We start from the raw sequence: 26,071 nt of genomic DNA, 5'->3' as shown, positions 1-26,071 counted from the left end.
AAATCCTTTAACCCTATATGTTAGAGAATATGTTTTTATTTTATTTTAATTTTTAAGTATTCTAAATTAACTCAATATATAATATAATAATTAATATAAGCTAATGTTTGGATGAGATATATTTTCAGCACCACCATCCACCTTATAAAGGGGTAAAGAGTGACTGACAGTGTCAAAAATGTTTGTGTCTCATGTATACATAATCACTAAGCAACACAACCTTTAAAGGTGAAAATGTGTGTATGTGATTATAACTAGTGGATTGTTACATTATGATTCATTGACTATTAAAATGAAATTACAAAGTTTGAAATCACACCAAAATCGTTAGTGGGCTAGGAAAATATGATATGAAACACCCTTCATTGCAGGGTCAAAACACCATTTATAGGGGTTTACATCAAGCAACACTTTAGCTTATCCCATGTGCCTATGCACATTGCACATCCATTATTGGTATTCAAACCTCATAAAAAATTAAAATAACATGGAAGCCTCCCACATCGACATTGCAAAGTGAAAATATGACAATGAATACAAATTAGACCAAATCAAAGAAAAACACCAACCTATAATTCGTACGCACAATGGATAAACCTATTGTGTATCCCAAATATTCAACCAAAACAATGTAATACATTCACCATATTTCCATTCTCATACCCACCAATTTCAAATCGAGGAAACTTTGAATTTCTATGCGTAGTTGGAGCAAACCACGCTTGGAGCATTGCATTGAGGATATGAAAGCAAATAACTAATCGATTGGATCTTTGTTGGTGGTTGGGCAGAGATATTAACAGACCTCTCCTCCCTTGTTGTGGATTTTAATAATAAAAAAACTGTTTGTGGGTGTGATTCACCCTCTAGCAGTCATGAAATCAATTTTTGCATCTCATTCACCCCCTACCAGAGATGAAAATCAAACCCCTATCCATCCATTTTTCACTACTAATGTTTAAAATAGATAGAGGGAAGGGAGAAAAGAGAAGGGATTTTCCACATTTTAGATGAAAACATTTCGCCCTAGGACACCAAAAAATGTCAAGTAGCAGCAGAGGGAAATGAGTAAATGGATATGGTTCTTATGAGAATGAGGTATTTCATACTAATTTATAGAGTTGTACATGTTTCCATTGCTTGTTTGAATTCTGATTTTTATTTTTTAGTTTCAAAATTATAAGACAAGAAATTAGTAGGGAAAATTTTAAGGATGGAAAATTATATTGAAGTTTAAAAACATTGGTGAATCTCACTAGTCACTAATATACAAACTATAAAATATTTATTGATATATCTGTAAAATTATTCAAATTTGTAATAGTTTTATATATAGTCTCCATATAATGTTGGTGATTTTTAAGGTAAAATAATTTTATATTGTAAGATTTGGGCAAAACATTTTTATAAAAAATGGAAAGTGGCGAATCTTTTTTGTGGAAAAATCATGAAAAATTAGCCCCCCTGTGAATATTAGCACCTAAAACTTGCCATGGAAATTAGGGTACATATATAGGGAGATGGCAGTGAGAAACTAAAAGAGGAAATCGCTTCTATATTGGGTTAGAAGCAATGAATAAACTAGAAAGTATGGAATTTTCCATGCTCTCTAAATACATGGAAGAACATACTAAAGGCATTGAAATAGACCAACCAAAACAACCCTGTCAAAGGGAATTGATTGATTCCCCGTCAACTCCTGGATCAAGAAAAATATCTAGGAAAAACTCAATCACAATAACCTCTAATAATTAGGAAACAAAGAACAAAGATGTCCAATGTCCCACCCATTCCTAGGACACGACTTTCTTCCACTACTAGTACAGGTACTTATGCATCTTGCATTGGTACATATGAAACTAAGGTAGAATATCATGTTGTCTCTGGGGATATCAGAATGACATATGTCAGGAAAATTTTCAATCGTAAGTTGAAGGAATCATGCCTTCAACACTTCAAAGAGCATGTACATCTTCCATTATCAAAGATACCCATGCGCCTTCAAAAGGAAATCATCCATGACATATAGACTAAATTTGGGACAAGTTGATAAGTAAAGAAATTAGAAAAACAAATGACTCAAAGCTGCAAGAGATTTCGTTGCAACAAAAAAAAAAGATAAAACTAATGATACATTGTTCCCCATCCAGATAACAACCACTTTTTGTCTTGTATCATATCGAATTCCAATTGTGATGGATAATGGCCATATTGTTGCTCTTGTCAAAACTTTGCATATGGACAACTTAAATTAATTAAGATCCAATCATTTACTTTTTTTTACAAAATTAAAAAATTAATAATTTCAAATATTAAATATACTTAAAAATTTGCATGCTAAAGCTTCTAAACTTGTTTGGTCACTGTGATGTGTGGCACGATATTTGGAAATCTTGGCCTTCAAGGCCTTGTCCTGAAACATAAACTAATACAATTTAATTATGCACCAGTAAAATATAAAAATCATTTAATGAATTTGAAATAATCTTATGGCAAAATTTAAATGTCGGTATGCTCTCCTCATCAAACTTCCTCCATGCATATGCTCTATCATATGATTTTATGATCTCTTTCCATACTTTCACACTTACATCAATTGTCCTTATTTTGGACCTTAGCTGAAATTTCAATAACTTAGTTGGATATTGTTTTGTTAATATCTCAATTTTCATTTCTTTTGTTGAGTTTATTTATGTGTATCTTGATTTCTTTTGTGCTCCCATCGGTCATAGCACCCTTAGAAATCATCAACCTTTCACTATGATAAATTCCTTATAAATCAATAACCAATCATGAATTTATCAAGGCCTTTTCCAAAAACCCTATGCCAAAGGAGGGATGCAATACCATGTAATACATAACCCATAGACAACAAAATAGATTACATGGGATTGACTATAGATGCTTGGGCTTAGATCACATTACATGGTAATGATTATGGACCCAAGATATATGTGTTGAGGAGCATGGGATGATTATCTTGGAAATCAAGAAGCCTTGTGATGAAGAGAAATTGGCACTTAGAACCCATGCATAGAAATTTCACCACCTGAGGATTGGTCTCTTGACGTGTATACCTTAGAGAGAGAGCACTTCACTTGAATACCTTATCTTGTGCTTTAAAATAAATTTCTTATGTAATTAGTCAACTTTAGCAATGTTGGCCTCCCTCACCTACTCTGTATAGAGGGAAGAGAATGTCTTTTTATACACTATACTCATTATTCCATCTATATAATTGTCATGGAGAGTTCTTAGTGCTTGTGTGATGCAATAGAGGAAGACCTAGAGTTTGTGATGTAAACCCTAGAGAAGAAATGAAGATGAATGCTAGCACTAGGGATGATCTTGAGTCTTAGCACTTGTCTTAGCAATTATTTTCCATATGGTAGGATGAAGGGTGTATTGAGGTCTAAAACATTTTTTTTGTAGTGATATATATATATATATATATATATATATATATATATATATATATATATATATATATATATATATATATATATATATATATATATATATATATATATATATATTGAATGAATTAAGAAGATATGTAGGGACATGGCTATTAGAATAGGAACATTTACGATGTAGGCCTGTGTTGGAGCCTGTTTGAACTTTGAAGGCCTGGTTTGAAAGAAAGGACCTAAAACTCTATAGGAAACTTCCCTTTCTAGTCCTATGGGGAGTATGATTATCACACAACTTGGTGATTTTTCAAAACATAATTCTTCCTACATTCTAGACTACAGCACAATTTTTCTCACTATTCTAGCTCTATCATACCCTTATTAATCCTAAAACAATCAGACAAGTGGGGCAAGTGATGATAGACCTTTAGATGAAATGTGAGATAGTTTTTGGAGAAATTAATGAATAAACTCAACTGGCCTACTTATCTGTGATTACAACCTTTAAAATTGAAATTATGGTATGAAGATAAGAACATAAAGAAATTTGAGGTTTAAAGCATAAGTCTAAACAAAATCCTATGCATTAGATCTACATCAGAGAGCATGAAATGAAATAAAATAAGATGCAAATACCATGGAGCGCTTCATTAAGGTTTCATATATAAAAGTCATAGGTATCTCAACTATTCACACAACATTGATAAATATGTTAATGAAAGAAACCATCAGCTTTATTACACATGTCTCAAAAGAAGAAGAATAAAACAAATGCAAAGTTATTAAGAAACACCTCTTTGGCTATCCACTTTCAAGATTTAACAAATAAGATGAAATTGCTCGTTGTTACAACATCTGTTATGGCATCTATTTTTACATCATATGTTGTTACAACATCAGTTGGTACAACATCTGCTTCTCAATCTATTGTTACCTATGTTTGTGCTTCTAAATTTGTTTTCTTGATCCCCCAATTGTTGGTGTAGTGTTTGGTGGCAAAAACACCTCTTTGGCTACCCACTTTCAAGGTTTGATAAGCATGATGAAATCAGTTTCTATCCCCTCAGGTGTTACAACATCCGTTATTACAATATCCACTGTAATGGTCACTATTTCAATAATTTCAATAATATAAGTTGTTATAGAATCAACTTTTATAGTGGTTTCAACATTTTCAACTTTAATGAATGTTGTGACATCAGTCGTTAAAACATTTTCAGCAGATTTAACATTGACATGTTGTTATGGCATCTGTTGCTACAACATTCCTATTATAATATCCATTGTTACAGAATCTGCTTCTCAATCTACTGTTTCTTATGTTTGTGCTTCTCAAATTTGTTTCTTGATCCCCCAAGTGTAGGTGTAATGTTGGGTGGAAGAAACACCTTTTTTACTACCCACTTTCAAACTTTGAAAAGAAAAATGAAATGGCTTCTTACCCCCTCAATTGTTACAACATGTGTTGTTACAACATCCGTTGTTACAACATCCGTTGTTAAAAAAGCTGCAATAATGGTCATTGTTTTAGTAGTTTTAATAGCAGTTGTTGTTATAGCATCAAATTTTACAATAGTTTTAGCACCTTCAACAGTAATTAGTGTCACAACATCAATTGCTATAGCATTTTCAACATATTTAACAATGGCATGTTGTTATGGAATTTGTTTTTACAGCATCCATTACTACAAAATCTACTTCTCAATCCATTTTTACCTATGCTTGTTCTTCTCAATTTGTTTTCTTCATCCCCCAAGCGCTGGTGTAGTGTTGGGTAGCAAAACCACCTCTTTGGCTTCCTACATTCAAGCTTTGACAAGCATCATGAACTAGATTTCTATGCGCTCAAATGTTATAGCATCTCCTATTATAGCACATGTTGTAATGGTCATTGTTTTAGTAATTTAAATAGTATTATTTGTTATAGCATCAACTTTATAGTAGTTCTAGTATTGTCAATGGTAATGGGTTTTGTAGCATTAGTTGTTACAACATTTTCAGCATATTTAACATTGACATGTTACTATGGCATCTGTTGTTACAACAAAAGTTGTTACAACATATACTTCTTGATTCGTTGTTGTTTATGTTTGTGATTCTCAATTTGTTTTCTTGATCCCCCAAGTGTTGGTGTAGTGTTTAGTGGTAGAAACACCTCTTTGGCTGCCCACTTTCAAGATTTGACAAGCAAGATGAAATGGATTTATACCCCCTCAACTGTTACAACATGTGTTGTTACAACACATGGTGTAATGGTCATTGTTTCAATATTTTTAATAGTAACAGTTGTTATAGCATCAACTTTTACAATAGTTTCAACATTTTCAACATTAATGGGTGTTACAACATCAATTGTTACATCATTTTCGATAGATTTAAAATTGAAATGTTGTTATTGCATCTATTGTTACAACATCCCTTGTTACAACATTTTCTTCTCAATCCATTGTTACCTATGTTTGTGCTTCTCAATTTCTTTTCTTGATCCCCCAAGTGTTGGTGTACTGTTGGGTGGAAGAAAAACCTCTTTGGTTACCCACTTTTAAGATCTGACAAGCAAGATGAAATGGATTTCTAACCCCTCAATTGTTACAACATTCCATTGTTACAATATATATCGTAACAACATATCTTGTTACAACATTCCATTGTTACAATATATGTTGTAACAACATATCTTGTTACAACATTCCATTGTTACAATATATGTTGTAACAACATATCTTGTTACAACATCCTCTATAATGGTCATTGTTTCTGTAGTTTCAATGGTAGCAGTTGTTTTAGCATAAAATTCTACAACATTTTCAACAATAATGAGTGTTACAACGTCAACTATTACAACATTTTCACCACATTTAACATTTATATGTTGTTATGGCATTTGTTTTCAAAGTGCTTTATGTTACAACATTCGTTGTTACAACATATTCTTCTAAATATGCTTTTACCTATGTTTGTTCTTCTCGATTTGTTTTCTTCATCCCCCATGTTGTATCTTTGTAGATAGTCCTCAGCTAAAGAAGTGTGCCAAAGAATCAATGTGAGGAATTGAGAGGAATTGAAAGTGGATTTGAGATAAATTTAGAAGGCTAAACATTCTCCTTAAACAATTAATCATCTAATAATAACAGAGACGTATAGATGAACCTCTATAGTCAACACAAATATATCTAAGTACAACATATAACCAACAATCTAAATATTTTTAGGTAGTAAATTAAATAGATTGTTCAATTTCTAACTCAGTTATGAACATACCTTTGTAGAGGGACATCAAGAGATTTATAGTCAATCTAGCCCTTCCCAATGTCCTATACTATCTTAAATATATGCAAAAACATACTATGAAATTACAAGCAGAACTCACAAGTACACAATTGTTGTCATGAATGAAACTAGAAGCCTTTGATTATATCCAAGTTAAAAATATTACAACAATATTACAAAAAATTACTACAAATATCAACCCTTTATTATTCAAAAATAAGGTATATATAGAGTTCTTTACAAAATATCTTATCTCTTAAAGGGTTTACATTGAAATTATTTGTAACAACCCTAGCGAAAATTCGATGTAATAGAAGTTAATAAAGGAAAAATAATAACGGTAGTTGATGGGACACTTATTCCAAGCTGAATGTTGGGCAAGACATCCTAGTGGGTGTTCATTTGGTTTATTATGGCTAAGGAAATTGGCAAATGGCATTTTTGGCACATTTATTTATGGAAATAATGGAAATTAGGAGAAATAGTCACAGGTTGCATGTGAGGAGGAAAATGAAGGAAAATAATGGTAAATGAAGAAAATAGAGGCCTAATTGATAAAAAGGCTTCTGAGGATGAGTTTGTAAGATTTTTTCAGTTCAATTTTGGAGCTCTCTCATTATTCTCTCTCTCCCTCTCTCTCTCTTGGACACTTAAAGTTTTCTTGGAGCATTTTGGCATTGGATCAAGAAAGACAAATAAGGCAAGAGGAAGTAGAGATCAAGCAAGGAAGAGTAGGATCAAACAGCTACAACATTATTCTTTGTAGGTATCAATTTGAATGTGTATTTTCCTTGCTAGATTTGGCATGCATGGTATTGCATGTGGTTCTTTTTCTGTTATGGCATGGGTTTTTCCAGGTGTGACAGTGTTTTCAGCCTACCCTTGCCATTTCTAGATAGCCATGGTGTGATGGGGTTCTCATGTTTTGGTTGATCTGGATTATTGGATAGATTTGAAGCTGAGTGAGGTGGATCTCTGAATGATAGAGCACATGGCCTAATGTTCCCTAAACCAAACTGTGGATCACAGTAAAGAAAATGGCCTATTAACCCCTGAGCCAGCCTATGGGTTACGATAAATCTAGGATTTTGTTTCCTCAATGGGCCTAGGAATCCTTGCTAGTGAATGGAATTATATACGCTAAATCCAAGATGTAGATTGCTCTCCATTGGGCCTAGTAATCCTAGGTTGGGATATGCGGTAAATACTGGAGAGTGGGTCTCATTTTAGGGCCTAGTGATCCAGTGTGGATTCCGGTAAAGCCTGAATGACTAGGAGACAAGAAAATTCCTCACAGTGTAGGTAGAGAAATCTGGTGGCATCCACGCTTGTTTGGACTAGTGATCTGGGATGGATTACGTAAAGCCTGGTTTTTATTGATGAGGGTTAGGTGGTTTAGCCTCGAGATTCCCTGGTTGGTTCTTTTGGTTTGAGTCCCACATTCATGCTTATAATATGGCATGGGGGTGAATGGCTAAAGAGTGATTTGGCTCAACCATTCTATGGTCTGGTGGAACATGGTAGTCCCATGCCGGGTTTTGATTTTGCATCATCAATATGAGGTTATTCCTCCTTGTATTTCTATAAGTATTATATTGGTTTATATGTGGATCATATGGTTGTGATTTCCTTGGTATTTATGTTGCTATTATCCTGGTTATGTATGTGTTTTATGACAGTGGCTATGTATGGCTCTCATCATGCTTTTACTTGTAAATTAATGAACAATGTATCTATGACCTAATATATGATAATGCATCAAATGATATAAGGGAAAAATGCTTCATAGCGATTCTTAGATAAGTATGAGACCCCTATGCTTAAATCTGTTGTTTACACATGTAGATTACATATTCGTGATATGTTTGACGAAATGTCTGTCATGGCTAGTAGGGGTCCGGTTAAGGGCTTGTTCAAGTATTTACATTTGCATCATTCTTTCCTTGTTATATCTCTATTCTGAAGGTGCCATTCAATTATGGGCAGTGACCGGGGCTCTGGGCCTAAAAAAGTGGCTCGAATCTTAGGGAGGCTAGCACAACGCTGGGAAAAATGGCCCCTGGACACTTGCATGCCTAGGCATGAGAGCATCCAAAGCCTCCTAGACGTTATCAGGTCTATATCATGGAAGCGTCTGGGGGTCAAGTGGTCTAAAACCTCAGTGGGACCTAGGGGCTAGCTACCTGAGTGGTTGGGATGGTTCCTGGGAGTCCTGTAGCTAATGTGGAAGGTTTGTATGTGTGATTCCATCGATTCCACTTACTTAAGGTCGCATAGGAGCTTGAATATAATCATAGTAGCCTCTCGTCACATGTTTACCCAGGTTGGCCGATTACTTGGGTAGATGTGGGAGGAGGGTGTTACATTATTCTTTATCCAAAGCTTTGGATATTGTTTAAACAACTTTTAACTAAAATTAGAAAACTGGTCAAAAAATGGCTCTAAACATGTTTGCAATTGTGCTTGATTTCTGCATTCAGGTTCAATGTATTTGAAACTTCTATGTTCTTATTGCTTGAAATGTTTAATATTTGTTATCGGTTTCTAATATGTTGCATTGACAAGCTGAATTTATTGAATAAGATTAACCAACTACTCTCATTCTTCATATGTTGGGTAACTGAGATGCATCATCTGTCTATATGATTCATTTGCATCAGTATACTTCTCAAAAGAATGTTTAACTATGAACAAGTGTTTGATTTCATAGAAAATGAAAAGGTCATTAGCTAACATTTGAAGTAGATTATGACCACTAATATCTCCCTTGATTCTAGAAAATTGTGTCCTATCCCTTGCGTCTATGTTCAATAATCTTTCATATTGCTCTTTTGTTACCATCTGACCATATGAATTCTTAAAAGATGGAAGACCTCTCTATTGCATAATTGAAAATTTTCTATAGAATTTATTGACTTCCACTTGAATATTTTCACACTTTTCCTTTGTCTTTAGCATCAAAGTTTTCTTCATGATAACTTTTCTAATCTGAATAATTGATTTTGTTCTATTTATGATTCCTATTTCTTTAAGTTCTTCTTTGAACCTTATGTTTATATCTTTTATTATCTGACTTTCCTGTCTAGGTTTATTTCTCAAATGTATTTTGATTTCATTAATAGCTTCTTTGGATCTTTCAATAAACTCCTCATGTTATATAATAATCTCTGTATACTGCCAAATATCAGACACATATGACATGATTTCTGTCCAAATTTATTCTTTGGCGTGTGATAAACATTGAATATTGTTAGAGCTGTTCAAATATTGTTCTAATTGCTTTTGTAAAATTTCATTTTTCTTTATTTCCTTGACTAAGGCATTGTCTCATTTAATTTTGTTCATCTCAACTCTATCCCATTTTTATTTCAATATTCCAACCTCAAAATCCTTGAGGTTAATAGAAGATAGTTCATGTGATAGACTTTGTGTAGTAATATCTTCTATGGAACCTGTTTCCATTGTTGGAATTACTACATTGTCAGTTTGGCCCTTGTTTTTTAACAACTCTTCCATCCTTTCTTGAATTTTATGAATCTCCAGGTTTTATTCAATTAGATAGGATAATATAATTTCCTTCTCCTTATGTAATTCCTTAATTTCTTATGTTTGGGGATGCTCTGTTGTGGGAAACTTCAACTATGTTCTAAGTGCTTGAATATCTTCATTTTTCTTCTTAACAATCTCTTGAGTTGCACCCACATTTTTGTGATCCAAACCTAATTTAATTACAAGGTATTCAATTTATTTGATCCTAACATCCTTCACTAGAGAATAAGTATTTTCCATTTAAGTTTTTCAGTAGTATTATTCAAAGAATTCTACAATTTTTATACATGTGAAGCAGAACTGGTGAGAGAGGAGTAGATCATCTCACAAGTTTGTCTATGCATATCTGTAATGCCCCACTTAAATCTTATCCTGCAAATTTTTTTAATGTTTACTTTATCTGAAAATATTGAGAAATATTGGTCTAATATAGAATTCATGATTTCCATTATTCAAATTCCCCACTTACCTTCTCAGATTGAATATTAGGTAGGATATGGTCTCCTTTCATTATTTCAAATAATATATGTATTCATCTCACATTCCCCAATGTACCCTCACATTTACTAGGGTGAAGACATGGTCCTCTCCATGTAATTACATCTCACATTCCCCAATGTACCCTCACATTTACTTGGGAGAAAACATGGTTCTCTCCAACTCATTATCAATATATATATTCATTTCACATTCCCCAATGTACCCTCACATTTACTAGGGTGAAGACATGGTCCTCTCCATGTAATTATATCTCACATTCCCCAATGTACCCTCACATTTACTTGGGAGAACACATAGTCCTCTCCATTTAATTATCAATATATATATTCATCTCACATTCCCAAATGTACTTTTCAGATCTACTTGGGAGAAGACATGGTCCTTTCCCATTAAATTCCCAATTTTATATTCATGTCACATTTCCAAATGTACCCCCAACTTTACTTGGGAGAAGAGAAGTCAATTGTAAGGATGGATGAGAAGTTAATGACATTAATGAGAGGTGGTTGAGATCGAGAAGGGAAAGAAGGTATAAAAAGGGAAGGAGGAAGGGAGAAATGGGGATGTTGGGTCTTGCTTATGATTGTGGGGTTGGTTGTGATTGTTTGGACTTGTTGTGTTTTTGGAGACCATAGGAACCTATGGAGGTTTATTGGGTTGTTGAGAGGAGGGAAGTATTGTTATCTTGGTCTGGATGATTCATCTTGGACACACACACTACATCTGGTTGGACTTGGGCTCAGAGGGCTATGGAACCTATGGAGGTTTCCTGGGCTAGGGATTATTTCCTAGTTGGCTGGGAGGTAAATCCAATTGGGTCCGTCAAGAGGAGTGTTTAGCAAGAGTAGCAGGACAAAGGTATCTCTATCAGCCACCGGTACAGGTATTCCTCCATAGACTACTCTTGTAAAGTTTATTAGAATGAAATATTCACCTTAGTTTATGCTGATTATAACGTAAATGATAAAATTTTATTTGTTTAAAAGCCGTGTAAGTAAGTAAGTTATCACCTCTTATCGCATTTAATTTCAAAAGAAATTAGATCTGTTAGCATACCCTAGGGGAGGTCTCTTACATCTAGGTTTTGGACAAGTTTGCAGTTAGCTCTAGGAACTCAGTTAAACTTGAGCACTGCATATCATCTAGAAACAGATGGGTAGACTGAAAGAGTAAATCAGGTTTTGGAGGACATGCTTAGGATGTATGTCATGGATAATCAGACTCAGTGGGAAAGGTACTTACCATTGGTAGAGTTTTCCTATAATAATAGTTATCACAGTTCGATCGGGATGCCTCCTTATCAAACTCTATATTCAAGACTTTGCAAGACGCCTGTGAGTTGGGAAAATTTGGAGGACCGAGTGATAGTTGGCCTGGAATTAGTTCAAGAAATGGAGGAATAGGTAAAGCGGGTTCAACAAAGGTTAAAGGAAGCACAGGATAGACAGAAAAGCTATGCTGATTCACATAGGATTGATTGCAGTTATGAGATATGGGACCAAGCTTTTATTCGTATCCGGCCCAACAAAAGCACCATCCAGTTTGGGAAGGGGACGAAATTGTCACCTCGGTTCGTAGGACCTTTTAGGATCAAAGAGAAGATTGGACCATTTGCCTATTATCTTGTACTGCTGCCCCATTTGCATAAAACTCATGATGTTTTTCATGTATCTATTTTACGACATTATGTTTCTAATGAATCTCACAAACTCGATTGGCAGGACTTGCAGGTCTCAGACATGGGAACCGTAATGGTAGAACCATTATGCATATTGGACCGTAGGGTTTGATAGCTTAGACGTCGCACAGTGGACCAAGTTAAGTTCCAGTGGGACAAGTATAGCCCAGGATCTACTACCTGGGAGGATGCAGAGACTATGCGTCATTACTACCCCTCACATTTTGAGCATTTGTGATGCTTATTTTGACTTAGATAGCTACCTATGTTAAGATTCTATTTCCATGTTATTTATTTATGAATATTATGTAATATTGATGCATTTGGTTTGACACATAAAACTACTCATATGACTCAGTTGATAAATTTGATATTGATGATAGAAATGGTTGATGTATGGACTACATGTATGACTCACTTAATGATGGATTATCTAGTGCGTAACTTATCAGAATTATTTTGGTTCAAATATAGCTCAAGTGGATATGATTTATTTAAATGAATGACTTAGTGAGAATTCCCAAATTGACACATGGATACTAGACTTAATAATGTGATGATTATATGTCTTGTTGTTATATAAATGCATGAATGAGAGCTAACCCACAGGGGAAAAAGAACTATATGATAGCCAAGAGGGAAGAATGAGACATCTCATGAGGAAGGTATAATGTACATTATTTTACTACATTTGGTATCTACTTGATATGCACTCTTATGACACGAGTAAAATGAAAATGACAGGTGGCAAGACGACCTGACTGGATTATTCGATGACAAGTCCAACCAGCTCTGTAGTGTGGTCTGTATTAGGGTATTGACCCTAGTTTTGCAGGAGGGGTGGAGGAATTTCCCACCGTGTATCCTGTGAAACCTGGAATCGTGGGAGGGAAGTGGTGGACATGCTCCCCTAGACATGTGATGATGATTGCTAGTTGCCTGCTAGGAAAGTTAGGTCGATGTATTCGACGCTTCTACCATGTCGGTTTTATCAGTGGTTAGTATGGCCATTGCCAGTGATAAAGCAGCATAGGACAAATAGGGTGGGAATGGAAGTAGGTCAGGATGGATAGGAGGATATAGATCAGTTGGAGACTCTTGATGGGAAGTAATGTCGTTGTCTGACTTATCAAATTTTATTGCTATAACTCTCTCTGGTTTGCTATGATTTCAAACTCCTTACATCTTTTCATTCTAACTTCAGGACGAAGTTTTCTGAAGGAGGGGTGTATGTAATGCCCCACTTAAATCTTATCCTGCAAATTTTGTTAATGTTTACATTATCAAAAAATATTGAGAAATATTGATCTAATATAAAATTCATGATTTCCATTATTCAAATTCCCCACTTACCTTCTCAAATTGAATATTAGGTAGGATATGGTCTCCTTCCATTATTTCAAATAATATATATATTCATCCCACATTCCCCAATGTACCCTCACATTTACTTGGAAGAAGACATGGTCCTATCCAACTCATTATCAATATATATATTCATTTCACATTCCCCAATGTACCCTCACATTTACTAGGGTGAAGACATGGTCCTCTCCATGTAATTACATCTCACATTCCCCAATGTACCCTCACATTTACTTGGGAGAAGACATGGTCCTCTCCAACTCATTATCAATATATATATTCATTTCACATTCCCCAATGTACCCTCACATTTACTAGGGTGAAGACATGGTCTTCTCCATGTAATTACATCTCACATTCCCCAATGTACCCTCACATTTACTTGGGAGAAGACATAGTCCTCTACATTTAATTATCAATATATATATTCATTTCACATTCCCAAATGTACTTTTCAGATCTACTTGGGAGAAGACATGGTCCTTTCCCATTAAATTCCCAATTTTATATTCATGTCACATTTCCAAATGTACCCCCAGCTTTACTTGGGAGAAGAGAAGTCAACTGTCAGGATGGATGAGAATTTAATGACATTAATGAGAGGTGGTTGAGATGGAGAAGGGAAGGAGGATATAAAAAGGGAAGGAGGAAGGGAGAAAGGGGGATGTTGGGTCTTGCTTATGATTGTGGGGTTGGTTGTGATTGTTTGGACTTGTTGTGTTTTTGGAGACTTTAGGAACCTGTGGAGGTTTCTTGGCTGGTTGAGAGGAGGGAAGTATTGTTATCTTGGTCTGGATCATTCATCTTGGACACACACACTACATCTGGTTGGACTTGAGCTCGGAAGGCTAGGGTACCTATGGAGGCTTCTTGGGCTAGGGATTATTTCCTAGTTGGCTAGGAGGTAAATCTAGTTGGGTCTGTCAAGAGGAGTGTTCAGCAGGAACAATAGGACAAAAGTATCTCCATCAGCCACCAGTACAGGTATTACTCCATAGACTACTCTTGTAAAGTTTATTAGAATGAAATATTCACCTTAGTTTATGCTGATTAGAATGTAAATGATAAAATTTTATTTGTTTAAAAGCCGTGTAAGTAAGTAAGTTATCACCTCTTATCGCATTTAATTTCAGAAGAAATTAGATCTGTTAGTATACCCTTGGGGAGGTCTCTTACATCTAGGTTTTGGACAAGTTTGCAGTCAGCTCTAGGAACTCAGTTAAACTTGAGCACTGCATATCATCCAGAAACAGATGGGCAGACTGAAAGAGTAAATCAGGTTTTGAAGGACATTTTTAGGATGTACGTCATGGATAATCAGACTCAGTGGGAAAGGTACTTACCATTGGTAGAGTTTTCCTATAATAACAGTTATCACAGTTCGATCGGGATGCCTCCTTATCAAGCTCTATATGGAAGGCCTTGCAGGATGTCGTTGAGTTGGGAAAAGTTGGAGGACCGAGTGATAGTTGGCCCGGAATTAGTTCAAGAAATGGAGGAACATGTAAAGCAGGTTCGACAAAGGTTAAAGGAAGCACAGGATAGACAGAAAAGCTACGTTGATTCACATAGGATTGATCGAAGTTATGAGATAGGGGACCAAGTTTTTATTTGTATCCGGCCCAACAAAAGCACCATCTGGTTTGTGAAGGGGACAAAATTTTCACCTCAGTTCGTAGGACCTTTTAGGATCAAAGAGAAGATTGGACCAGTTGCCTATCATCTTGTACTACCGCCCCATTTGCATAAAACTCATGATGTTTTTCATGTATCTGTTTTACGACATTATGTTTCTGATGAATCTCACAAGCTGGATTGGCATGACTTGCAGGTCTCAGACATGGGAACCGTAATGGTAGAACCATTACGCATATTTGACCGTAGGGTTTGACAGTTTAGACGTCACATAGTGGACCAAGTTAAGGTCCAGTGGGACAAGTATAGCCCAAGATCTGCTACCTGGGAGGATGCAGAGACTAGGCGTCATTACTACCCCTCACTTTTTGAGCATCTGTGATGCTTATTTTAACTTAGATAGCTACCTATGTTAAGATTCTATTTCCATGTTATTTATTTATGAACATTATGTATTATTGATGCATTTGGTTTGACACATAAAACTACTCATATGACTCAGTTGATAAATTTGATATTGATGATATAAATGGTTGATGTATGAACTACATGTATGACTCACTTAGTGATGGATTATCTAGTGCGTAACTTATTAGAATTATTTTGGTTCATATATAGCTCAAGTGGATATGATTTATTTAAATGAATGACTTAGTGAGAATTCCCAGATTGACACATGGATACTAGACTTAATAATGTGATGATTATATGTCTTGTTGTTATATAAATGCATGAATGAGAGCTAACCCGTAGGGGAAAAAGAACTATATGATAGCCAAGAGGGAAGGATGAGACATCTCATGAGGGAGGTATATTGTACATTATTTTACTACAATTGGTATCTACTTGATATGCACTCTTATGACACGAGTAAAATGCAAATGGTAGGTGGCAAGATGACCTGACTAGATTATTCGATGACAAGTCCAACCAGCTCTGTAGTGTGGTCTATATTAGGGTATTGACCCTAGTTCTGCAGGAGGGATGGAGGCATTTCCCACCGTGTATCATCCAAAACCTAGAATCGTGGGAGGGCAGTGGTGGACACGCTCCCCTAGACGTGTGATGATGATTTCCAGTTGCCTGCTAGGGAAGTTAGGTCGATGTATTCGACGCTTCCACCATGTCGGTTTTATCAGTGGTTAGTATGGCCATTGCCATTGATAAAGCAGCAGAGGACAGATAGGGTGGGAATGGAAGTAGGTCAGGATGGATAGGAGGATATAGATCAGTTGGAGACTCTTGATGGGAAGTAATGTCATTGTCTGACTTATCAAATTTTATTGCTATAACTCTCTCTGGTTTGCTATGCTTTCAAACTCCTTGCATCTTTTCATTCTAACTTCGGGACGAAGTTTTCTGAAGGAGGGGTGTATGTAATGCCCCACTTAAATCTTATCCTGCAAATTTTGTTAATGTTTACATTATCTGAAAATATTGAGAAATATTGGTCTAATATAAAATTCATGATTTCCATTATTCAAATTCCCCACTTACCTTCTCAAATTGAATATTAGGTAGGATATGGTCTCCTTCCATTATTTCAAATAATATATGTATTCATCTCACATTCCCCAATGTACCCTCACATTTACTTGGGAGAAGACATGGTCCTCTCCAACTCATTATCAATATATATATTCATTTCACATTCCCCAATGTACCCTCACATTTACTAGGGTGAAGACATGGTCCTCTCCATGTAATTACATCTCACAGTTCCTAATATACCCTCACATTTACTTGGGAGAATACATGGTCCTCTCCAACTCATTATCAATATATACATTCATTTCACATTCCCCAATGTGCCCTCACATTTACTAGGGTGAAGACATGGTCCTCTCCATGTAATTACATTTCACATTCACCAATGTACCCTCACATTTACTTAGGAGAACACATAGTCCTCTACATTTAATTATCAATATATATATTCATCTCACATTCCCAAATGTACTTTTCAGATCTACTTGGGAGAAGACATGGTCCTTTCGCATTAAATTCCCAATTTTATATTCATGTCACATTTCCAAATGTACCCCCAGCTTTACTTGGGAGAAGAGAAGTCAACTGTAAGGATGGATGAGAAGTTAATGACATTAAAGAGAGGTGGTTGAGATGGAGAAGGGAAGGAGGGTATAAAAATGGAAGGAGGAAGGGAGAAAGGGGGATGTTGGGTCTTGCTTATGATTGTGGGGTTGGTTGTGATTGTTTGGACTTGTTGTGCTTTTTGTTGAAAAGTGTGCAACAAGAAATGCTTGTTGAGAATGCAACAAGATGATGGAGCTTAGTGGAAAGGAGTCGCCTTCACTAACTGGGCCCGTAGGCAAATTATGGCGCAAAGTCTATTTTTGGATCACAGCAGGAGTGATCAGAGTCTATTTTTAGACTGCTAGTCAAAAATAGAAAAGTCAAATATTATTGTCTCATAATAATATTTATACTATAAACTTTATCTTATCCTCTTGGAGCACTTCAGTTTGAGCTACAGATGTGGCACATGCAGCTGTCAGAAGGAAATACGCTTTCTTTATGAGTCAGTTGAGCTATAGCATGTAGGACATCAGTTAGAACTCATGTGGTTGAGTTCTGTGGAGTTGGATGAGCAGTTAATGGAGTTGTGTTCAGTTTGACTTAGTTGAACTAGTTGTATTTAGTCTAACTGATCAATAGACTAAGTGATGAGTTGTGTGAATTAGTTATTAATTAATTCACTAATTATTAACTCATAATGCAACTGAAGAATACATCAATTAACTCAATGCATGTACAGTTCAGTGGAGACAAGTGTTAGAGGTTGAGATTGCTATCAGTTGTGACTATAGTTGTGTATGAGACTTTGCACAAGCAATGTATTGAGTATGCCCATGAGAATGCCCAGTGATATAGCCTGTGCTCACGTGATTTCTAATGTGAGTGATTCTACAAGGTAAATAGAACTTGGAACGAGTTTGGATTCATTCATTCTCTTGCAGGATTGTGCAGTGGAGGCAGGCAAGTAGCGGAGGAGATTTGGAGATCAGATCTGAGCTGTATTATTTGTAACAGGTGGAGATAGTGTTGGATACTTGTGAGGAGTATTGTACTATGTAATGTTACATGTTTTCAATCATTAATATACAGATAGTGTGGGGTTTTCAGCTGTAAACTTTCCCCGGGATACATACTGTGTTAATGTGTGCATGCAATTGATGTTTCATTGTTTTTGATGCTGCTAAATTGTTGATCAACGTAGAGGAGGTTATGTATTATGCATGTGTTCCGCAATAGTGTATAATTGGGATAATCTCTATGAATAAGTGTCATATTATTCAAAATTTCTACATGGTATCAGAGCAAGCTGATTTGTAGAAGAAGTTCTACATGATATCAATGTTGTATTGATCATCAGATCTATTATTCAGAAAGTGTTTACATTTTATTTCTTCAGGCAGAGTCTGTGATCGGGCCAGGTAGCCTCTGGATTCATCCTTCTTTTGGAAGGTGAGATATCCAATGAATTCCCATACAGTCGATCTCTGTACGAGAAATACTTTGTTCTCACGAATTTTAGATCAGAAGTAGTTGCGTTTTTTGAGCTGGTGGAATTCGAATTTGCAGCAGTGTTTTCTTGGTTTCAAAGTTGAAATGTCTTTCAATGGATTGCAATTGGAGTATGCCCTTGAGGGCAGCTCAAACTATATTGCATGGAAGTACAGGATGGAGGCGATGTTAGATGATAATAGGTTGAAGGAGTTCATAGATGCAGATGTCCCAAAACCTACTGATGCTGCTCAAGTCGGGGATTGGCAAAAGAAAACAGCAAAGTTTCGAAGGATTCTGTTGGAGGGCGTGAGGGATCACATTGTGTCCAGCCTCCATGGAAAGGCTTCTCCATATTTGATGTGGAAAACGTTGACAGAATTATTCCAAAGCAAGAGCGACCAGAGGAAGTTGGCGCTCAAGGATAAACTCAGAAACATTAGGTGTGAGAATGGAGACAGTATGCCCCAGTATCTCACGAAGTTCACCCAATGTCGGGATGAGCTGGGAAGTGTGGGGGTAACTGTTGAGGATGAGGATATGGTGAGTCTAGCACTCCTTGGCCTTCCTAAGAGTTGGCATAGCTACCAGGACTCGATGAATGGAAGGGAGAAATTGCCAGGATGGGAGAGACTTTGGTCGGATCTTGTGCAAGAGGAGATTAGACGGCGCACCAAAGACAGTTCTTCATCTATGCATGATGAGGAGAATTGTGCCTTAACAAGTAAGGTGAAGAAGGGGAAGGGGAAGGTTTCTCTTTCCGAATCCAGTTCTTCCAATGATGGGAAGAAGGTTGACAAGTCGAAGGTGCGATGCTTTCGTTGTCATGAGTTGGGCCATTATGCTACTAATTGCCCAAAGAAGAAGTCCAAGAAGGGATCCGGGGAAGGATCTGAAGGTGAGGCAGCCTCACTTGCTTCAGAGTTTGAGTTGGATTTCACACTCTTCGCATGCATGGTTTCATCCATGGTGGGAAGTGGTTGGTTTCTTGACAGTGGAGCTTCTTTCCACATGACCGGTGAACAGAGTCTGTTCAGTACTTTGGAGAAGAAAGATCTCCAGATACTCATAGCGATGGGTAATGATGAGAAGCATAGTGTCTCAGGTGTAGGCACGGTTATTTTTCAGAGGGAGCATGGAGCTCGCCTTACCTTGACCAATGTCAAGTATGTACCAGGACTAAAGAGAAACTTGGTGTCGATCGCAATGCTGGAAGACAGACGCTGTGATGTAGTCTTCAGTAAGGGAAAGGTTTTCCTTAGACACATCATCAATAGACAGGTGAAGCAGATTGGTTCATGGGTCAAGAACCTGTATGCTCTTGAGGTTCAAGATGCATGCAAAGCCTTGAGCAGCGAGGCAACTGATGGAGACTTGGTGGTTGAGAGGGAACGTATATTACCACTCAACATGTAGAGCCAGAAGAAGTCTCAGACGATTGTGGAGGAGCCACGATTGGTGCAGCAGCTTCAAGAGGTTGTGGAGCAGCCACAACAAGGGAAGCTGAGAGGAGATCAAGTAGAGACATATACTCATGCAGAGACCTCTAGTAGGGGGAAACTTCGAGCCAGGTGGGCCGAGGGATCGCATGTAGCCATACCTCCAGGTAGGAGGTGGGATGATGTGGATTGATTGTCCCAAGGAGGAGGGGTAGGATCCTTGAGGTACCTAACCTCTTAGATGAGACCTTACTATGGGAGCCCCGATGTGGAGTAGTAGGAACTGACTGATTGGGTAGAGATAGATGCGGATGGAGCGGCAGAGAGAGCGATAGTGCAAGGAATCCCAGGACAGCACATAGCATGCAAGCTGCAGCAATGCGAGAGGCACAAGTGTTTTGCACAGTGCTAGGTGGCACAGAGAGGTGTGCAATGGTGTGAGATGCATGGAGATGTTGCAGTAGCGTAGATGTCAGAGAGGGACCACTTGTCAGCAGCAGGTAGAGCTTCAGCATCAGAGTATGTTCCTAGCCCAACAGAGTGGTCAGTTGGGAGTGTTTTTGTTCCAAGTGTTGTTGGAGCAAAGTGGACCGGGCAGATGTGTTGCATGTAGAACATTCCAAAGTTTCAGGATCGGGTTTGAGAGGAAGCCTTTCTTGTTGATAGGGAGTGTTGAAAAGTGTGCAACAAGAAATGCTTGTTGAGAATGCAACAAGATGATGGAGCTTAGTGGAAAGGAGTCGCCTTCACTAAGTGGGCTTGCAGACAAATTATGGCGCAAAGTCTATTTTTGGATCACAGCAGGAGTGATCGCATCAGGAGTGATCAGAGTCTATTTTTAGACTGCTAGTCAAAAATAGAAAAGTCAAATATTATTGTCTCATAATAATATTTATACTATAAACTTTATCTTATCCTCTTGGAACACTTCAGTTTGAGCTACAAATGTGGCACATGCAGCTGTTAGAAGGAAATAGGCTTTCTTTATGAGTCAGTTGAGCTATTGCATGCAGGATATCAGTTAGAACTCATGTGGTTGAGTTCTGTGGAGTTGGATGAGCAGTTAATGGAGTTGTGTTCAGTTTGACTTTGTTGAACTAGTTGTATTTAGTCTAACTGATCAATAGACTAAGTGATGAGTTGTGTGAATTAGTTATTAATTAATTCACTAATTATTAACTCATAATGCAACTGAAGAATACATCAGTTAACTCAGTGCATGTACAGTTCAGTGGAGACAAGTGTTAGAGGTTGAGATTGTTATCAATTGTGACTATAGTTGTGCATGAAACTTTGCACAAGCAATGTATTGAGTATGCCCATGAGAATGCCCAGTGATATAGCCTGTGCTCACGTGATTTCCAGTGTGAGTATTTCTCCAAGGTAAATAGAACTTGGAACGAGTTTGGATTCATTCATTCTCTTACAGGATTGTGCAGTGGAGGCAGGCAAGCAGCGAAGGAGATTTGGAGATCAGATCTGAGCTGTATTGTGTGTAACAGGTGGAGATAGTGCTGGATACTTGTGAGGAGTATTGTACTATGTAATGTTACATGTTCTTAATCATTAATATACAGATAGTGTGGGGTTTTCAGCTGTAAGCTTTCCCCGGGATACATACTGTGTTAATGTGTGCATGCAATTGATGTTTCATTGTCTTTGATACTGCTAAATTGTTGATCAACATAGAGGAGGTTATGTATTATGCATGTATTCCGCAATAGTGTATAATTGGGATAATCTCTGTGAATAAGTGTCATATTATTCAAAATTTCCATATTTTTGGAGACCATAGGAACTTGTGGAGGTTTCTTGGGTTGTTGAGAGGAGGGAAGTATTGTTATCTTGGTCTAGATCATTCATCTTGGGCACACACACTACATCTGGTTGGACTTGGGCTCGAAGGGCTAGGGAACCTGTGGAGGTTTCCTGGGCTAGGGATTATTTCCTAGTTGGCTGGGAGGTAAATCCAGTTGGGTCTGTGAAGAGGAGTGTTCAACAGGAGCAGCAAGACAAAGGTATCTCCATCAGCCACTGGTACAGGTATTCCTCCGTAGACTACTCCTGTAAAGTTTATTAGAATGGAATATTCACCTTAATTTATGCTGATTAGGATGTAAATGATAAAATTTTATTTGTTTAAAATCCATGTAAGTAAGTAAGTTATCACCTCTTATCCCATTTAATTTCAGAATAAATTAGATCTGTTAGCATACCCTAGAGGAGGTCTCTTACTATATCAACCAGATCTATAGGATGGATCTGTTTAGTATTGAAAGATAAAACAAAATAATTATAATCTCCAACAACTTTAGGAGCGGAAACTTTAGGTTCAATAAATGCTAACTTAAATTCACCTTTTTTAATATCAATAGATGAAAGAAACCTATTTTTAGTGTAAGAAATTTGCTTCCAAAACTCAGTATAAGTAAATACCTTAAAAGCCCCATTCATTTTCTTGATTTCCAAATAGTCATAAAATATGTTTTGGTTAGAAGAAGAAGAAGGAGAAGATTGTTCTATTCCTGGATCGAATTCTTGCATTTTGAAAATAGCCTCACCTAGAATAACAATAGTAGCTGGTGAAGAAATGTTAGATGATATAGTTTCTAATATTGTTTGTCTTGTTTCTATTGTATACTCTAAATTGTTCCATTTATAACTCTAATAAGCTTTAATCTATCCTTGTAAGTTCTTTTTCTTTCATTGGAGGTGTAACCAAAATTTTATGTCTTACTGACTGCTCCACATATTGTTCTTTTGTCCCTTCATGAAAAGTGTTTCCCTCCCAGGTGTCCTTATTAGCAAAATTCTCTATCTTAGGATTGAACAGATGAAAATAAGGTGGGGATTTCTACTGAACTCTAATGGTTGAAATTATCCCAATGGGGTCATATGACTAGGTAACCCCCAATTTAAACTTAATTTCTTCCAATAATTGTTCCACCTCTTTGTCTGAGGACCTTTGATTCACTATAAATGGCCCTACTTGTGCATTCAGTTTAAACAAGGTTTGTTTCCTTCTAGGTAAAAAATGCACTTGATCTACATTGAGGCTTTGTATGATGAATTCAAGGAAAAAAATATGCATAGGCAAAAAGACTAGCAACTAATAGGGTGGAAGTTTACACCCATACAATCTAATTTCTGTAAAATTTTGGTACAAATACCAATCACCAAGCCTTGTTTGTTCACTAAGATACATAATCCTTTTGATTTCAGGTGAAATTCTGGGAGGAATATCACTAATCAATAGACTATAGCATATGTGAATAAATTTGTTCACAAAATCAGTGAAGGAAAATTCCTCATAATTCCTTTTGACCAAGGATGTCCAATGAATCACAAACCATTGATTCCCTTAAAGATCCTTCTTTTTTAATTTGTATTGGGAATTTATCTTACTGATAATAAACAAACAAATACATGAGGAATGATTGATATTTAAAAGCCTTTTCAACTCCAAATTTAATAAATTGGTCATGAATGGCCTCAAATAAAAGCTGGTTGAAATTAAATAAGATTTGTGGTTTCTTATCTAGAAAAAAAGTTGATAGAAAAGCTAGAACTACTTCATCCACTTTCTCATCACTTTGATACCCTAAAATACAACATAAAATGGATATGATTTTTCTTGAAAATTTTGGAAACATTGATGAAGGGTAAGGCAAACTGTGAGTGGGAATACTAGTCCCTTCAAGCATGAATAATTCAAAAATAACTGCTCTTTTTTCAAAATTTAACTTCTGATATATTTCCAAGAGAATTTAACTAGAGAATGGGTGCAAAGGGTTAGGAAAATATATTCAAGAGGCCTTTAAAATGGACACAAAAGTTATAGAAAACAAGGTTTCACCATTTTGAGCAATTATGGTTTTCTCACTGGGTAAGTACCTTTCTACACACCATTCTTCAAATTCCAGAAAAGGATGAGTTTGAGGAAATATAAACTCGGGTAAAAAGGACTCCCATTTTGAAACCTTTGGGAAGCTTGATTCTGCAATTCATATAGGTCAAACTCTGTGTTTGTATCTTCTATTCGTCTTTCCCCCTCAACTAAGGGCAATTCATAAATTTTTGGCAGGGTTTCGAACTGAACTTGAGACTCTTTTCCTTTAATTGAACTAATTTTGAACTATCAACTTGTAGTAAGGAGTATAAATACTTGTAAAATTTACCGTTGTATTTTTGAGTTGTTGATGAGGGATTTCTATAATTTTGCACTTTGATTCTATCTATATGGTGACTCAAAAGAAAGATGAGAGGGGATAGACAAATATCGGAGTAGTTAAATTATGAACGGGGATGAGAACGCAATGGAATAAATGTTTAGGTAAGGGGAATATTTAGAATTAAATGGAAAATAATATTCAAAATTAAATGGAAAATAATATTTGAAATTAAAACGGTCAATAAAATGGTGGCGGGAGATATATATTACTGAAAACCGGGAATGTATTTTTGTTCGGGGCTGTTATAGACATTTTTGGGCACTACAACCCCAATCATAAATGTCCATAAACCAAGGGCTCCTAAGTCCCTAAAAGTGTTGTTCCAACCCCTAAAATAACAAGGTCAACTGATTACAGCATCTCGCAGAAGTTCTCCATGAAAAACTACTCAAAACTGGTCAAAACTGGACCATCTCACCTGCTCCATGGTCAAAGTGCGCTGCATCCCACCTAAATGCACACGGGAAGTGCGATGCATACTGAAAAGCCCTTCTATGGGGTGCGATGGGCGAGAGTGGACAAATGGCAGGGTCAATCTGTGAGGTGGAGGATCATGGAATCTTCCAGAAACTTCTCCTGTGACACTTGCCTCTCTGCATTCGCCCAGGGATGAGTAAGAGATCATCAATCTCCAAGTGGAATAAAGAACTATCAGAGAGAGGACACTAATCAAATCTCAAAAGCTGACTCACCCCCCTTGCAAACATCTATATATGGATCCCTCATCCCAGAGATCGAGAGGCTGGAATTTTGTATCTTGTAAGGAAGTGCTGCTGGTTTCTTGGTGTAACATCATAGTGTTGGGAGATCTAAGCTTTTCATGAGGTGAAGAAGGGCTTTCTTGCTGAGAGGATGACGTTGGGTCAGAAAAATTGGTTGTAATCTTATTTGCTATTCTTGATTATTAATAAAGCTATTCGAGTTTTCCTCCACATTCTTGTATGATTGATGATATATGCATTTGTGTGGTCAATATATATCTGGTCCTATATTGTTTATGATAGTAGATATTTGTTCTTGGATAGTGTTATGCTGCTTTGATTCTACAGGTACTCTTTGAAGCTGGGTAAACGAGGAAGCAAGTGGCAAAAGTCTATCAGAAGGGAGAGGAATCAAGCAAGGAACCAAGCGCAAGACAGAGGTTGGTCTCCTTCTTTCCCCTCTTATCTATCTCTCGTAAAGGAAAACGAAAGTGGTTTTAGTTTGTTTGTTTCTAAGGTAGCTACCAGCCTTAGTGGGACTAGCAGCTCTGCATAGACACTAGATTTCCCGATAACAAAATGGCGACTCCACTGGGGAGCGAATAGATTGTTTGTTTGTCTATATTTGTTTGCTTTATAAACTTACAGACGGAGCCTGAAGTCAAGCCAGCTAGCCTTCGAACTGCATTTGCTATGCAAGTGCAAAGTAGATCAATGTTGCTTCAGTCTATCTCCAGGTTTTGTTTATGAATTGAACAATCGA

This window comes from Pinus tabuliformis, chromosome X, assembly GCF_031772625.1.
Source record: "Pinus tabuliformis cultivar Carrire ecotype Pingquan chromosome X, CPIR1, whole genome shotgun sequence".
NCBI classification, from domain to species: domain Eukaryota; kingdom Viridiplantae; phylum Streptophyta; class Pinopsida; order Pinales; family Pinaceae; genus Pinus; species Pinus tabuliformis.
This window is presented reverse-complemented; position numbering follows the sequence as displayed.